The sequence below is a fragment of the Marmota flaviventris genome, chromosome 11, assembly GCF_047511675.1.
Source record: "Marmota flaviventris isolate mMarFla1 chromosome 11, mMarFla1.hap1, whole genome shotgun sequence".
Lineage (NCBI taxonomy): Eukaryota > Metazoa > Chordata > Mammalia > Rodentia > Sciuridae > Marmota > Marmota flaviventris.
Genome location: NC_092508.1, coordinates 4,496,161 through 4,511,811, shown reverse-complemented (window position 1 = coordinate 4,511,811; position 15,651 = coordinate 4,496,161). Strand labels below are relative to the sequence as shown.

Genomic DNA, 15,651 nt, shown 5'->3' with positions numbered 1-15,651 from the left:
TTTTTAATCTCCATTTCTCTTGGGTTATTTTGGAATCTGGAAGTAATTTGAGATTAATACTGTATATGCTCATTCCACATGAAGTGAGTATCTTTCATCACAGCCTGTTCCCTTGAAACTCTGTAGGCCATATTTTCTGTTCTAGGATATGTTGAAGCAAAGTGACTGAGTGTTAGGCCCCAGCCCAAGGGACTCCTGGGAAAAGCCAGCAACTCCAGCAAAGGCCACTAGGTGGCAGTGCCGTCCTGGCTAGAGACACCCTTGGGTTTGGGTCTCCATGCCAAGGTTTGCTTCAGGTGTAATAATCAGTAACCTATAGGCTTTGCAGGCAGAAGGTGGTGGCAAGTTAATGTGCCGCATCAATTTTAATTTGAAGGATACAATTAATTAAATTAGGCATAAAGTGGATGTGATAGAAGCCGGCGTCTCACGGCAGAGGCATGATGGGCTTCTGTGGCCAACGCGCGGCTGTGAGCTCCCACTCCTTGCGGTTCTTTCAGTGTGTAGCAGCAGGGTACTCCTCGAGCATATTCCAAATGTGCAATATAAAGTTTGCACTTGCAGAAAAGCGCACCCACAGTCTGCATGTCATTAAGGGAGTAGTCTGCACAATCTCCCCAGAGAAGATTTGATAAAGCTGTTCAGATGAGACCCAGAGTAATGGGCTGGCCACGTGAGCCTGAAAGTTGTTTGGAAGAGATGGTAACATTCCTCGAGGGCGCCCCTCCCACCCCGGCTCTGCCATCTCCCCATACAGCTGGGCTCAGTTTTATGTCAAGAAGAAAATAGTTTGTTGGATTTCTGATTTTTTTTTTCCCTTTTACAGCTTCAAAAAAATAAGTTGAAATTTAGGTTTTAAAAAAATTAATAGCTACAGGTAACTGCAAGAGATATTATTGGCAGATGCAGCAAAAATATATTTCCACAGAAAATTGGATTTTGCACATAAAACTTACTAATACTAATAAAGACAGGTCATTACCAGTTTTAAGCCAAATAAACAAACTCAAAGAGATCTGCTGTCACTGTGATTCTTGGTGTTTTCTATTTTTTTGAGATGTGTAAATCAGCTTTAGTGTAGCAAGCACACCAGGAGTGGCCCCGATGGTTCCTGCCCATCCCGGCGCTGGGTGGAGCTGCCGGGGCCCGTGATTTACAGTCCTGTGGCAAGGTATGCTTATATTTAAGCTGTGCAACGGGGGAGCTAATGAGAAAGATAAGAAATTTATAGTCCTTGGTGATTGATAGGATTACTGCCTGGGCTTTAATTGAAATCTGAGGGATCACAGCTGTGGGCTTAAGTTAGGGGAAAAATTACTTCAAGTCAAGGCAAACTTTTGGATTTGCTTCTTCACGTTTTAAAGATAGTTTTCCTGCCGACAGTGTGGTTGGTGGTAGAAACAGTTGGTGCTTAGCAGGGGTTAAGTAATTACATGAGATAATTATGGTATTTGCCCTGTAACTTTCCCATGGTAGGTGTTGGGGAAAAAAATTAAATACTGGGGGGTTTTTAAATGGCTTTAAAGTTTTACATGTATAATAATAAAATTCTCCACAGCTACTCCTTGCTAAATGTTCTCTGGACTATTATTTAAGACAGTTAAAAGAAAAACCCTCAAACTAATAATGACAAAGGCAAGCCTGTGATATTAGTCATTGCCTTAGAATTGCACTGATGGTGTTTAATCCGGACATGTCTCAAGTCATCTCACAGAACTTTCCCTACCTGTCATTTTATAAATGTACCATTCTTGTGGAAGCTCAGTCTTGTGAAAATGTCTGAATTTTCCCATTAAGTGCTTAAAAAGTAATAAAACTAAAGTCATTAGACTTCACTCATCAGAGCCATATCAGGAGAGAGATTCTTTGGTGCAATAAATCTGACCAAGGGTTCGACATTCACCTCCCTCGGATTCATTCTCTGGAAATGGACGTTTGAAGGTAAATTGCTTAAGTAGGGCAGTTTAAATTTTTAATACAATCTTATTGTAAGTGTTAGCAAATGATTAAAGTGCAAAGGGGCCTTATATGTTTTGTGAGATTTATCATAAATGCCCTGTGACGCCTTTTCCATGCTGAATTATAGATATTATGACAGTTAAGTGCTTATAAAGGCCAGAAAGGCACAGTGAAGAGTTGGGTCTTTATTGGAGACTAAATGGCGCTCCGCGGGCGCAGCCGGCTTGCACTGGACACCTGTTCGTTCTGGTCCAGTATCTCCCAGGCACGCTGGCCGCGTGGGGCCCTGGAGGCTGAGCCTGCGCCATTGCGTGGCCAGTGGGACCTTTTGGAGAATACCCAGGTGGCAGATTCTTGTCCTCCCAGCGAGCAGTCTGCCCGTGCAGGACGTGAACCGCCTTCCCTCTCATGGGTGCCCCCTGTCCACGAGGCCCGGCGTTGCTCTCCCGGGGTCCAGGAGGCTTGAGAGCGTCACTGTTCTGACAGCCATGGTGCCTTTCACTCTGACCCAGAGATGCCAGGAAGTCCCTCCAAGTGTCCACTGCTGGCCACGTTGAGTGTGGCTTTGGTGCTCCCAGTCCATCTGTGGACAGAGGGACCAGCTGTGCACTGGGGACAGTGCCTGCATCCCCAGGAGAGCAGCTTGGAGCTGTGTGGCTCCTCGGAGGTGCCGCAGGCAGCCTCAGCACGGTCTTCCCTTGGTGGACCCGAGTCGCACGGCTGCACGGGTTCTGAGTACATTTGAAGGACACCTTTAGCTACTCTGGTACTTATATTCTCTCCCATTTCTAAAATACTTTTTGTCATCAAGATAGAAATCTATCTTAAAGGTACAATACCTTTATTATATTTTCTCATCTATATTGTTTTTTGCAGAACAACATAAAACCCAGAATTCTAAATTCTGATGTCACTATTTGCCACATTAAATCTCCTTCCGGCGCTCTGGTCTGCCTTTCCCGTATGTGTCTCGCCCACGGGTATTCCGAGCATCCCCAGTGAAGTGAGGACGTGACGTTTACATTGCTTCCTCTAAGTCTGGAGATAGGCACTACTGGTTTGGGTCAGTAACTAGCACAAATTCCACTTCTTTTTATTTACCCACGCTGCCTTCTTACCTTAAAGTGGATTTCCAGAGGCTTCACAAGAAAAGCTTGCAGGTGCATGTTTAGTGTTAGTGGATGAATGGTGGCGTGGGGTTGGCACCAGTGCAAGGACTCCAAACCCAGGAGGAAGCTCTATCTTCTCAGAACCGCTCCTGAGTCACAGCCAGTCACATTTGCCTTCCCTTTCTGGGCCACCCGCATGAGGCCCAGGTGTCCGCCCTGTGGTCCTCACTTGCTGTCCTGAACGGAGAATCAGCCTGCCACGGGCTCAAGCCCAGGGCCACCTTGGCTTGGCTCCCCGCGTTGTGCAGGCTGCAGCCGTGGAGTCAGCCCGCCCAGGGGCAGCTGCATCCTGAGTGCAGTGCGTCCTGGGGCTGGTTTCTAACTTTAAGCCACCAGGATGCAGACGGTGTTTCTCAGGAACTGTTGAGGTGTGTGTGTGCATGTATGTGTGTGCATACACGTGTGTGTGCACGCTGCAGATCTAGTCTCTGGTTGTTTAAATTTTCAAAATGTCCATCGTGGTTTTTTCAATAACATTTTTCTCAGTGAGTTTGAACCCTCCTGTCTCCAACAATGGTATTCCTCGGGTTTTGGCTGATGGAGGATATTCTCAAGGTGGATTAAGGCAAGACTTTTATATAGAGAAGAAAGGATTTTGCATGCAGGGTCTGAAGAATCCTCATTACCTTTTACCTGCAGCTAGCCGTCAACTACCCCGGTCAGATCAGTTTAGAAGGAGGCTTAATGTTCTAGAGCCAGGAGCCCTTATTCCTCTCTGGACCTGCGCAGGACTAGAGGTCACTGACAATTGGACGTGACTTCCTTAGTGGCAGGAGACCACCACGTTCTCCTGGAGTCCTGGGAAGAGGGGTGAAGGACTGTGTGTCCCCTGGGAGGAGAAGAGTCTCCATAATGTCCCCGTCCTCACAGGCTTCCAACATCTTGTGGTCAGCAGTGGCTCTGTAAAACGTGGCGAGTGAAAAGAGGCAGACATACAAGACGGTGGCCCCTTCCAGCCACAGGCAAAACTAACACTGGTGGGAAAAGTCCCCGGAGGGGAGCGAGCGCTGGGTGGGCTGGGGCAGCTGGGGGGCCTCAGTAGAGGGTGGAAGCTCATGTTGTGGCTTGGGGCATCCGCGTTTGTTGACTCGTGGAGTGGCACAACTGAGATCTTAGCGTTCGACCTCAAGGAACAAAACAGCCTTGAAGGGGTAATGAATTCTGGCGGAAGCTGCATGGTCCAAGGTGTGTGGGTCCAGTGAGCTGTGCCACCGTGGATTAGAATGCACGTGAACATGCAGTGTGGACGCTACAGAACCTGGTGTGGGTGTGCTCAGTCAGCCTCTCACCTCTGGAAACATCTGCATTGTAAAAGTTGTATTTAAATGTCATCGTAGACATCCCACATCACCGTGGGTCCAGATAAACTCAACTCAGCAAGAGGTGCCTTCTCACAGGTAGAACTGCACGGTATGATCACGAGCCACTGGTTTTTCTTCTACAAGAGACTTTGCAGCACTAAAAGGCATTCATGATCCTTTGAAGAATTTCAGTAGTTAGTAGAAACTGCCGTATCTCAGAAGGAGATGCTTGGACTTCCTCACTATTGCTAAATCACAGATTACAGATTCAAAATCAATCAGTATTCTCTGTTGGGCTCTAATTAACACTCAAACATTATTAGTCACAAACGTGAATCTTGATCGGAGATGACCTCAGGTATTCTAAATGTAAATAAAATTAGATTTAGATCCCTTTTAATTACCCGAGGTGCTGTGAGTAATTACAGTGGCAATTGATAAACTTACTTTCTTATTAAAGGAGAATAAAAAACTTGCAGGAAGTTTCTCCCCACTCTGCTTAACTCCTCAGTGGCCATTGTCTATGAAAACAATCGCCTGGACTTGGATGCTGATTTTATAGAATTTGACATCATCTCAAAAACTGTATGTGGGCCCTCACGTTCATCGTGTGTCTCATAACCTAAAAGGTTAAAGTTGCTCTAATACCACCAAAGACAGAGCTTCCAGAGGAATCGTCTGTGTCGGGAAGGGGTCTCGGGTGCTGGGTAAGCTGCAGTAACGCCTGGTGTGGAAGGGCCCCGCGGTGACTTCACGCTCGGAGCCCTGTGAAGACCGAGTGGAAATCTGTTTTGTCATCTCATCCTTCTTCCTAATTGCATCACAATCCATTGTATAATTCAACCTGTGTGTCACTGTCACTTCTTCCAGAGGCCTCCCGTGAGGGGCCACGGCGGCCGGCTCATTATCCGCAGAGCTGGGGAGGAGAGGAATAATCTCCTCGGGTTCCGACCAAGACATCTTCTCCCCACTTAAAGAAGAAAATGTCTTTTTTATGAAGATCGTTGTAAGGGTAATTATTTCTGGAAATAGGAAAACAGCTACAGTTGTGATAGATAAGTCCATTTTTCTTGAAAGTTGAAGGATCCAAAAGAGACTCTCATGACGAATGAGAGATTGGGACGTCTCCAAGCTGCGTGTTGCTTCCATCAGCCTGTTACCTTTCAGCAGGAAGCAAGGGAGACCCCAGAGATCTGGCTTAAGACAACAGTAAACAAAGCGTATTAATTTTTTTTTTTCTTAAAACACAAGTATTTTGCTTGGCTACACCTGTCTCAGGGTCCCTGAGGCCAGCGTCTGCTTGTAGCCGTTTTGAGTTGCCCTCTCTTGTTTAGGATCCTGGCCGTGTCCCGGGCCTCATTGACCTGGATTTTCTCATCTTAAACTTTGGGGACATTAATTTGGTTTGACTAATTTAGCATCATCAGCTTGAAACTCTCCTGTTTTTTGTGTTTCTTCTCTTCATTTATGGAAACCCTTACACAGGGATTCCACAGTATGTTGCATTCGCCTGATAGCCACAGCATTTCTTTGCATTTATGTTAGGTCTTTTATTTTTATTTTGCTGATGCTCTGTTAATATATTTCATAACCCATACTTTAGCCTTTTAAAAACTAATGGATTGAAAATGCAAGTCCCTCAGTTGCCCTAGTGCCGAGGCACCGAGCAACCTTGCCCTGCAGACTGGAGAATCGAGGGTGAGCCTGCACCTTCGGGGGTGTCAGAGACATTCTGCTCCGGAATCATCAGCTTCCTCTGCGAGACAGTTTGATGAGTTGAGAAGAAGTGACAGGTTCATTTTTCCCCTCTTTGTTTAAGCCATTTATCTTTCAGACCCTTGCCTGCCATCTAAATTGTATGGCCAATTTATCCGGATATTCACTTGCCTCTGCTTGGAAGGTGCTGATTTGCATCCAACTAGAGAATAAGTGATCTCCTGGCCTTTTGAAAAGGTTTGTGCTAGGTTTAATTGTAGCATTTGAAATGTTACATGTTTTCTGCTCAGTGTCCATGTGCATTCAACTCACTGTTGACCTGGATCACGGCAGGACTAGAACGGTGTCCTGGGCCACAAGGCTTTGCTCCTTGGAAGCTCCTTAGTTTATGCTCCTTTGAAGCTCTTTAGTTATGCTCCTTTGTATATCTTTTTACATTTCACATTGACCTAAGCTTTGTTATCTGCCTTTAAACTCTGCCTGCTTGTCTTAAGATTGTTCATTTAATTAAGCAGAATGATTAATAATGAATGCTAGCTGGACGCTGGGGAAGTGATACTCTGCCTCTACCCTGGTACCAGATGGAGAGAAGGGAGCCCTCTTACTCCTGAGCAAGTGAGGCCGTAAGGGAGAAGCCCATCTGTCCATAGGGTCCAGGAGACCCACCAGCCCATAATAGAGGAGCATGTCCACAGGGCTGTGCCTTGGGCCTCTGGGCTTCGGGACCAAGCATGCGATTTGCTGTTCTGGTTCTGCCTTCCCAGTTTGCTTGGACATGTTTTTCCAACATATACCAAGGAGCTGTCACTGCCCCGTCCCTCTGGGGTCTTGGTGCCTATCAGAGGTCCAAGTTTCTGCCACCTTGACAAGCACTTTGGTGGTGCATGGGGCTGAGGTGGCCTGCGGCACATGGCCCGGGGCCTTGAAGTCAGTGGTCAGCAGCAGTGGTATTGTTACTTCCTGCCATTCTCGGATTCCTCTGGTTTAGGACCAGCCTCAGGGGTCTGCACCGGGAGCTGCTTTTCACCATGGCTGCTGTGTCTAGAGCCACACACACCAGTTTTCCAGATGCTCAGAGCTTTCCTTCACCATGTGCTCATGGTTGCTGCTGTGCAGACGGGATGCTTTCCTCCATCTGAGTACATCCGGCTTACAGTGGTTCTTATGGACCTGGACGGTGTTTGTTGCTCTTACATTTTTTGTGCCTTTTCCCTCCCCCACCTACCCCTCTCTTTCTCTCTCTCAGTGCTGAGGATCAAAGCCAGGGCTTCTCACCGGCTAGGAAGTGCTCTACCCTGGGTTGCACCCCAGCCCTGGTGCCTCTTAGGGCACTGTGCCCCCACAGGTGTCGTGTACACTGAGGAGGAGCCAAGGCCTGGAGCGTGGTGCCGAATTCTAAAACCAGGCACGAGAAGGGAGAAGGATTTTGGCTGTGGGCTCAGAGGACGGCTTCTTGGTGAGGGGTGAGGTGTCCCCTGCATGGGGTGCCTCCCGAGCGGTCTGCTTGGCCAGCGTGTCCTCAGGGGCGCTGTTGGCAGATTGGTCTGGGACCCATGGTCTCTCCCTGCCTGGCACATCTCCTGGCCCATTTTATTTGCTCAGTATTGTAAGGAAAGAACCAGCGAAGGAGCAAGGGAGGAGGGGCGCTGTTAAGAAAGGGGAGCACAGAGTGAGAGGTAGGAGCAGCCAGTTCCACGTCCACAAACACTGCATGGAGACCTGCTGGCTCGCTTTCTCTGGGGCCTAACTTAAGTACTTGAGTGTAGACCAGGAACATGACCAGGATCATCCTGAGACCAAGAGCAAGACCAGGAGCATTGCAGGACTGCAAGCATGGCCAGGGGCATTCTGGGACCGCGAGCGTGACCAAGGGCACGCAGAGTGGACGTCTGCAGGCCTTACGGATCTGGGCGCCAAAGGCGCTGTCAGACCAGGCTTTCTGCTGCCCACTGGCCCAGTACTCAAGGCAACAGTGGGGATCAAACCCTCCTGATCTTTGGCGGCCAAACTCTGGAATTAAGTTTCAGGGAGCTGTTAAGGCCGTGGAGGTGTGTAAAGGAAGGAGGGTGTGCGTTTCTCACAGCATGATTTGATGTCCCCCTTGCCATGGATGATTACGTCATATCAGAATTGGATGCACATGTTTAAAATGTCCAATAAACCATACTTGTTTCAGTGGGCTTTTTTTAAAAAAAAAATATGTTCGTTCACTTCTCTGAAACGGAAAGAGAAATTCAGCTGCCTTGGACACAGTAGAAATTTTTCCTCATTTTAAAATTCTGAAATTAATGTCAGCAGCCTTGACTTTGCTCCGTCCTGAAGGTAACTGTTTATTACAGTCGGCATTTAAATCCCCCGATTAATAGGAGCAATTAAACAATAGCTTCATTTCCAGCAAATTAACAACCCTAATAGGTAACTGCGACATAAATGAAGATAAATTTGTTTTAATACAACGAGATAAAAAGAATACAGACAAGAATTGAATCTCAGATTACGAATTCAGACTTCATTACTTCAGGAAAAACTTGAGAGAGTTTCACCAGAAGACATTAAAGCCTCCTTTTTTAACCACAGTGTGTCATGGAGCAGAGGTTGGTTTTAAAAATACTTAACAGAAATGCTGCGGGTGTGGCTCACGGGTGGAGTATTTGCACAAAGCCCTGGATTTGATCCCCTGGGGGAAAAGAAGCTCTTGTGCACGCGTGTGTACGTATACGGATGTCGTATTCCATGCTTCGGTACACAGAAGGCAAGTGGTTAAAGGCTGGTCAGCTACCACAGCCGTTTTCCAAGTGAGCTGCTTGGGACCCAGGGACCTGCAGGCAGTCGGTCCTTGGCCGAGCCTCTCGGTAAGTTCTCACCAGTTGAAGAACCAGCAGAAGGTTGTCCCCTTTTCATCCGCCCCTGAGTCGACCCCTTTCCCGTGTGTCCTCCCATTAGAAACTCACCCTGATGGTTGGCAGTCTGTTTTGTTGGCCTATGAATGTGATCGCCAGACTTGTTTTGAGAACAGCAGAAGTGTTGTCCTGCAAGGGGGGAGGGGGGGGGTTGAAATGGGACAGGACTAGATTCAGGGAAATAGCCAAGAGCTCATTTCAGAGGTGGTGGGGGAAGGCTGGTTCTAGAGAGGATTTCTCCTGGGGGTGTCACTGTGCCCATGGGGAAACCCCAGGAATGTTGAAGAAACTGCTGGGGTTTAGCTGGAACTCCTTTTGGTGGCTTTGAATCATCATATGACGTGTGGTCGGCCAGGGGCTCTGTACCCTGCCAGACATGAATCAAGCCTAAGAGAGAGCGGCAGCAGTCCTAGAAATGGGGGTCCCAGATGAAACCCCCGCTGGGCATGGGGCCCAGCCTGGCCCTGCCCCCGGGGCCCACTCTCCAGACAGGGGTGACCCGCGTCTTCCAGTCCACGGCGTGGATCCTTCCGAAACACAGGTCTTGTCATGTCTGGGACGGGTTTCGATGACCCCCATTGCCTAAGGATAGTGACCATGCTGTCACTGGGCTCTGTACACCTTTACAGCTGGGTTTCCAGGTGCCTTCTAACTTCCTCAGCCTGTCACCTCGTCACCTTTCCACCTCGTCCCCTGTTGGTTCACCCCTCTGTTTCCTCTTGGTGTGGACCCAGCACTGCTATAGTATCTCCGGGGCCACGGCACGGCCTGTTGTCCTGGGTTGGGAGCTGCTGCTTCCCCTTGGCAGCAAGGCGTGGCGGGATCCCACAGGAGTTTAGACACGGGGCCACGCACCCCAGCTCACTGATTCTGCGCCTACTGCAGCCTGATCCCCTGAGACCTTCGGGAACACAGCGCTGCCTGCCCTCTCTCCCTGGCTCGCTCGCTCGTTCTCTGATTTTACTTAGATTTTCTGGTGTGGCTTCCTCCTGCTCAAAGCACAGATGCTCAGAAGCTTGCCTGGGCGATATGTCTCCCTTCTGCGCCCCGGCAGGCAGTGCCAGGGACGCCACCGCTCACATCCGTTGACTTCGAGATTTTCATGGTGAGCAAAGTTCGACTTCAGATTTCCTCTCACTCCTGAGTCATACACTCAGAACTACATAATTTGGTAATTAATTTCTTCTTAATTAATAAGCTGGTTTAATGATCGCTCTACTGTAATTTAAAAACGGACTGGAGACATTAGGGGCTCTTCTATGTGTTCCTGGGAGGTTTGCAGTCTGCCTTGGTCTCCGTCACCTTTGGGAGTTCTCAGGTGGCCCCGTGTCTTCCTTGGAAGAGCCTTTCAGTGACAGTGTGATACGTTGTCTTCCTCTGGGTGGTGGCACCATAGATAAAGACAAAGCGTGCAGTGCCTTCCGGCCTCATACGTCGCGCTCTGAGAGTGTCCCTGTGCACAGGGTGTGCGTGTCTCGTCTCCCGGCACTTCTGTTTTATGGGTGTATCTGTTGTAAACACTTGACTCATTTAATCCTGGTGTATCCGTGCTTGCTCACAATTGTCCCCCAGCCCCAGGGACAGTGGTCTGACCGTGCTGTAGTAGTAGAAGAATCTTCCTACTCCGGTTTGGCTTGCTGGTTGCCGCTTGTGCCTAACCCTGGCCCCGCGGCAGTCAGATCTGCGCTCTTCCATAGATAAGGCTTCCGTCCCCTCCAGAGGGCCCTGCCTGACTTCTCTCCAACCTGGGGGTCATCTGGTTCTGCGTGACACATATGGTACATGGGAATGTCCTGAGAGCTCTGTATTCTGAAAGAGACTGGTGCTTTTGTGTAGTGAATACCAGGAGTGTAGAATCTGCCCCCACAGACAGGAAATAGCCAGTCCTGAGGTTTGTCCTACCAGAGCTATTGAAAAACCAAGCAGAACAATGTCATGAGAGGGTTGTCTTAGGAGAACCACCTGCAGTGCCAGAGGCCTGTGTACCAGCTCTGGGTGGACAGGGTTTCTTGGGCATGACAGTAGCCACAAAGAAGAATTCAGGGGCATTCTGGGGGTGTAGTCAGCAATCTGTTGGCCGCCTGTCTCCGAGCCTGGGGGTAGGGGTTGTGTGGTCCATGGAGTTAGAAGACAGGAGAAGCAGGTTTGAGAGAAGCGGGCAGTCCCAGGAGGGTGGCGTGCATTTGAACTGCCCCTGCTCGTTGACAGGGAGGCGTGTGGTCAGTGGACCCACAGTTCTAGAATGCAGGCAGGACGCGAGGAGGGTGGGTCAGGTCCACAGCAGGAGCCAGCGGCCTTGAGGAAGATGAAACGTTGGCGAGGAGAAGCTTCCTCCAGAGGGGCCTGGAGAGAAGAGAGGGTTGAAGACGGGAACCTGGGGCACGTCCATTAGAGGGGCCAGCAGAGGGGGATGGAAAGAGGTTCCAGGTGGGGGAGGCAAGGAAATGGGGTGTCCAGGAAGCCCAGTGAGGACGCGGTCAGCGATGCCAGGTGCTGCCCAGGGGTCAGGTAGCAGTGTGCAGTTGTCTTCTGGCGGCCACAGTGACCCCAGATACCATGCCAGGGCAGGTCCAGCCAGGGCCCAGGGGCAGACTGCAGGATCAGACAGGGGAGGTGGCTCATGTGTGCTTGCCCGGAGGGGGCTGGGAGATGGGACTTGGTACGCCATTGGACTGACACAGCCCTGGCTGAGCTCCGCCTGTGTGCTATGGGCTGGGCTCTGTCCCTTACACCAGTGACGTAAGAACCCTGTAGAGACTGGGGAGCAGGAGAGGTCGCAGGCAGAGGAGGGAGTGTTTCACGGCTGCCTGAGGGAGTTGAGGGCAGTCACGGGCCAAACTGGACCCTGTCCTCTGCCTGTCTTCCCGCTTTGAGGACGAAGTGGTCAAGAGCCTGCCCACCCCGCTCAGCCCTCCCCGGGGCGGACGGCCTCTCTGTTCTTGCTCTCTGTGGGAGCGGAGATCAGCATTTGGTCTGGACGTGACGGACTGATCTGAGAATCTTACTTTTGCTACTCATTAAAGACTGCGATTTTCCTTCTGCTCCTTAGGAAATTTAAAATTTGTGCAGAAAGTAAATGTTTTTATTTTTTCCATTCTTAAATTTGCTTTTAATTGAAGAACAGAAACGCATGCGTGAAAGTCTACGTAGACTTAAAAATACCACAAAATTATCCTCCATCAAGAAGTAGCCCCTCACCCGGCTCCAGGACCCAGCCCCCTTCCTCCCTCACCTGGCACCGCCCGACCCCGGGGCTGGCTTGCTGTGAGCCTCCTGCCGTGTGGTCACCAGCACTGCAGGGCTGACTGCAGGGCAGCTTCACCTTCCATCCATGCCCAAGCCAGATTGTAAAGTTAGAGCAAAGGTGACCTGAAGCTGCTCCGAGCGTCACCTGGAGGTGGTGAGTTGAGCAGTGTAGTGGGATCAGGCCAGTCGCCTTCCGTGCCTGCTGAGGAGGCCACTTTGGGCACAGACGCAGTGCATGGGCACATTCACGGTCACGCAGTCACCACGTGGAGACTAAGTCAGATGCCCATGATAAAGATTTTGGGCTCTCGTGAGCTCAGTGGCTGTGCTTTTGATAAACGCACACATTTCCATTAGACACAGATGTACACACTTGCGTATGTTCTGATGTAAAATACGTAGCATGTTCAACTGTCGAATGACCAGATTCAGAAACTGGTTGTGAGAGTTGCCCAGCCAGCACAGTCAGAGGTCACGGTCACCTTTTAAACCTACTGACATTGACGCGCCCTGAACACCCTGAGTACTCAGTGATCACCATTTGGTTTAGTCAGCGTTTTCACTGCTGCGACTGAAAGACCTGGAAGGAACCGTTTTAGAGGAGGAGAAGTTTGTTTGGACTCATGGCCTCAGAGGTCTCAGTCTGTAGATGACTGACTCCATTCCTCAGAGCCCAGGGTGAGGCAGAGCCTCGTGACATCAGGATGTGGCAGAGGAAAGCAATCCAGCACGTGATCGGGAAGCAGAGCAAGCATCCACTCACCAGGTACAAAATAGGCCCCCCAAAGGCATCTCCCCAGGCCCCCTCCTCCAGCCACCCCGCCTGCCTTCAGTCCTCGGCAGTGAGTCCCCACCGGGACATCAGTGCAGCGCCTGGGCTCAGGCCGCGTACCCAGGCAGGTCCCCTCCAGGCCTTCCTCACGGTCTCACGGGGACTCTAGGAGGGCACCTCACATCTGAACCATTCCACATTTCTCCCTTTGTTGGTCAGAACGTTCACCTTCAGCAGCTTGTAAATGTATCTGCTTTCTCTCTCCCCTGAAATGTGGGGTTTGGGGGTATTTAATTGTTGGTAGACCTTTATTCCAGTTACTTAGGCGCTGTGTGAGAATTGAACCCAGTGCCTCACACATGCCAGGCAAGTGCACTCCCGCTGAGCCCTCCATCCCCGGCCTTGATTTTCCTTGGATCTGCGAGGAGTCCGCATGCCCCCCACCCCCTCTTCTGTTGGGGCTCCTGTGCCCCCCCCAGACTGGTGCCATGGTGTGAGGCCTGGACCACAGTGCCAGTCGGGTGGCAGTTATCATGTTAGCTTTTGTCCAGAGTCCTCAGGGGCGTCTTTAAGCAGGGCCCCCAGACATGTCACTCCCTCCGTGGGACATCAAGCAAGCAGCAGAGCTGCGGTTAGCAGATCCACGGTGTGAGCCATAGGTCTTCACGGTAGCGGATTTCCGTCCTCCTGATGGAAAGGTGCCGAAGGTTCACAGAGGGCCTTTGCCTCCTGGTGATGTCCTCCTTAGGCAGATCGTTGTAGTTCTAAAGCAGCCTCTGTTTCTTGCGACAAGGCATTTGTAAATCATTTTCTTTCTTTAATTTGTGTATGAGAGTAGGAAGGAATTAAAATGGGGAAATATTGTAGTAAAATTTAAAAAGAAAAAAAGACACCAGGCATTACAGATTATGACTTCGTGGTTTGTTTGTTTGGTTTGTTGTTGTCGTTGTTGTTTTTCTTTTGCAGTTAATGTGGTAGAGCAGTAATAAAGGGACAGTAGGATTTTAGTCCTCAGGACACGGCCCATGCTCTGTATGTACATCGTTTTGAAAACGTTCTTTTTGATCACCAACGCCTTCTTTCTAGCCTGTTTGTAGAGAGGACCCAACATTCATTTCCATTTGGAGATCCATAGAATTAGGGTTTTCGTGAAATTTCTGACTTCTCGTGGAAAGTCTCTAACGTTGCCTTGGCGTGAAACACACGTGTGGAGAGTGTCTGCGAAGCTCTCCTGGCCCATCCGGTCCTGTTGTGGGCGATGTGCGGCTCCTGTGTTCGGTGGCCTGTGTGGTCACACAGCGGGTACACACTGAGGCTGGCAGAGAACCAGAACGTGGGGCAGTTGGTACCAGAAGCCCCTTTTTGCTGTGTTCCAAAAGGATAAGGATCAGCACCCACCCAGGCAGCCTTGATTTCAGGCTAATTTGCTTTAAGGTCTTTGGGATCTCAGTACACCTGTGTGATACACGTTCCGCAGCTATTGGAAGCTGATCTTGGATTCCATTTTTGAGTTCATGCAATGATTTTTAAAATATTCTAATATGTGTCTTCAAAGACCCCTGATCAATACGCCAATGGTTTTGAAATGACAGAGTGCTGCGATATTCCTCTGTAATTTAAACATGATTAGCTGATGAAGGTTATGTTCGATACACTGCAGGAAGATAAATTAATTGATACCATCCTTTCAGGTTGATGAGAAGCCTATTGGAGGGGGATGTAACTAATGGAGCCGCTGCTTCGTCTCCTGAACCATTTTTTATTCATTGCACTTTTACTTAATCATATTTATACTATCATTCATTCACACGAAAACCACAGGCTGTGGACAGACCAGTTCCTTATTAAAATTGTGTTCATTTGGAAAAGAAATCATCAGTGAGCATGGTCTGTGGGCAGCATGTGGGCTGCTTCCAGGACATCACCAGGGGCCAGGGAAAGGCAAGGAGTCCTTCCTTCCACTTTGGCACCTTTGGGGGCCGGAACAACCCAGACCAAGAGAGTAGCACTGAGCACAGTTGCAGCCACTCCCCGAGGCCCACATCCATCCACATGAACCCCGGGACTCCTCCTGCAGTGACACCCCTCAGTGCAGGAAGGGCTTTCTAACCGTCGGCTTCCTTTCCAATTAAATCCAATATGCTTTATCAGCGAGCCTATTTGCCAAGAGAAGTTATGGCTGGTTGGATTCAGATTTGTATTGATTAAGATAAACTTCCAGTGTGGAGGTGATACGTTTAAATAAAAAAGAGCTTGGATATAATTGCTTGTGCTTGAGTATCAGCCTCCACCAGAGCCTGTGGAGTTAAGAGTGATCCCTCAGGCAGTGTAACAGGAGGATTTGGGGTTCCAAGGGCCTTAGGGAAATCTCCCTGTTCCAGTTAGGCTTATCAGTGCTACAACTAACTGGGAAATGGTTATTTTAGGGCAAATTTCACATTGTGGGAATGTGTTTTTGTTTCCACACGTGAGTCCTCTGAGGGGGTGTGCCCGGGGCGGAAGCCCTCCGTGCCTTCTGTATCCGGCCTCACTAAGTGTCGGTTGTATCTCCAGCACCACCTCATGGCCCAGGAAGGCTGCTGGGGCCA

General features: G+C 49.6%; 1 protein-coding gene across 7 annotated transcripts in view; it reads left to right on the top strand.

The window, feature by feature from the left end:
• Positions 1-15,651, top strand: part of Agap1 (ArfGAP with GTPase domain, ankyrin repeat and PH domain 1) — a 483,685-nt gene that overhangs the window by 214,436 nt on the left and 253,598 nt on the right. The window lies entirely within an intron of this gene.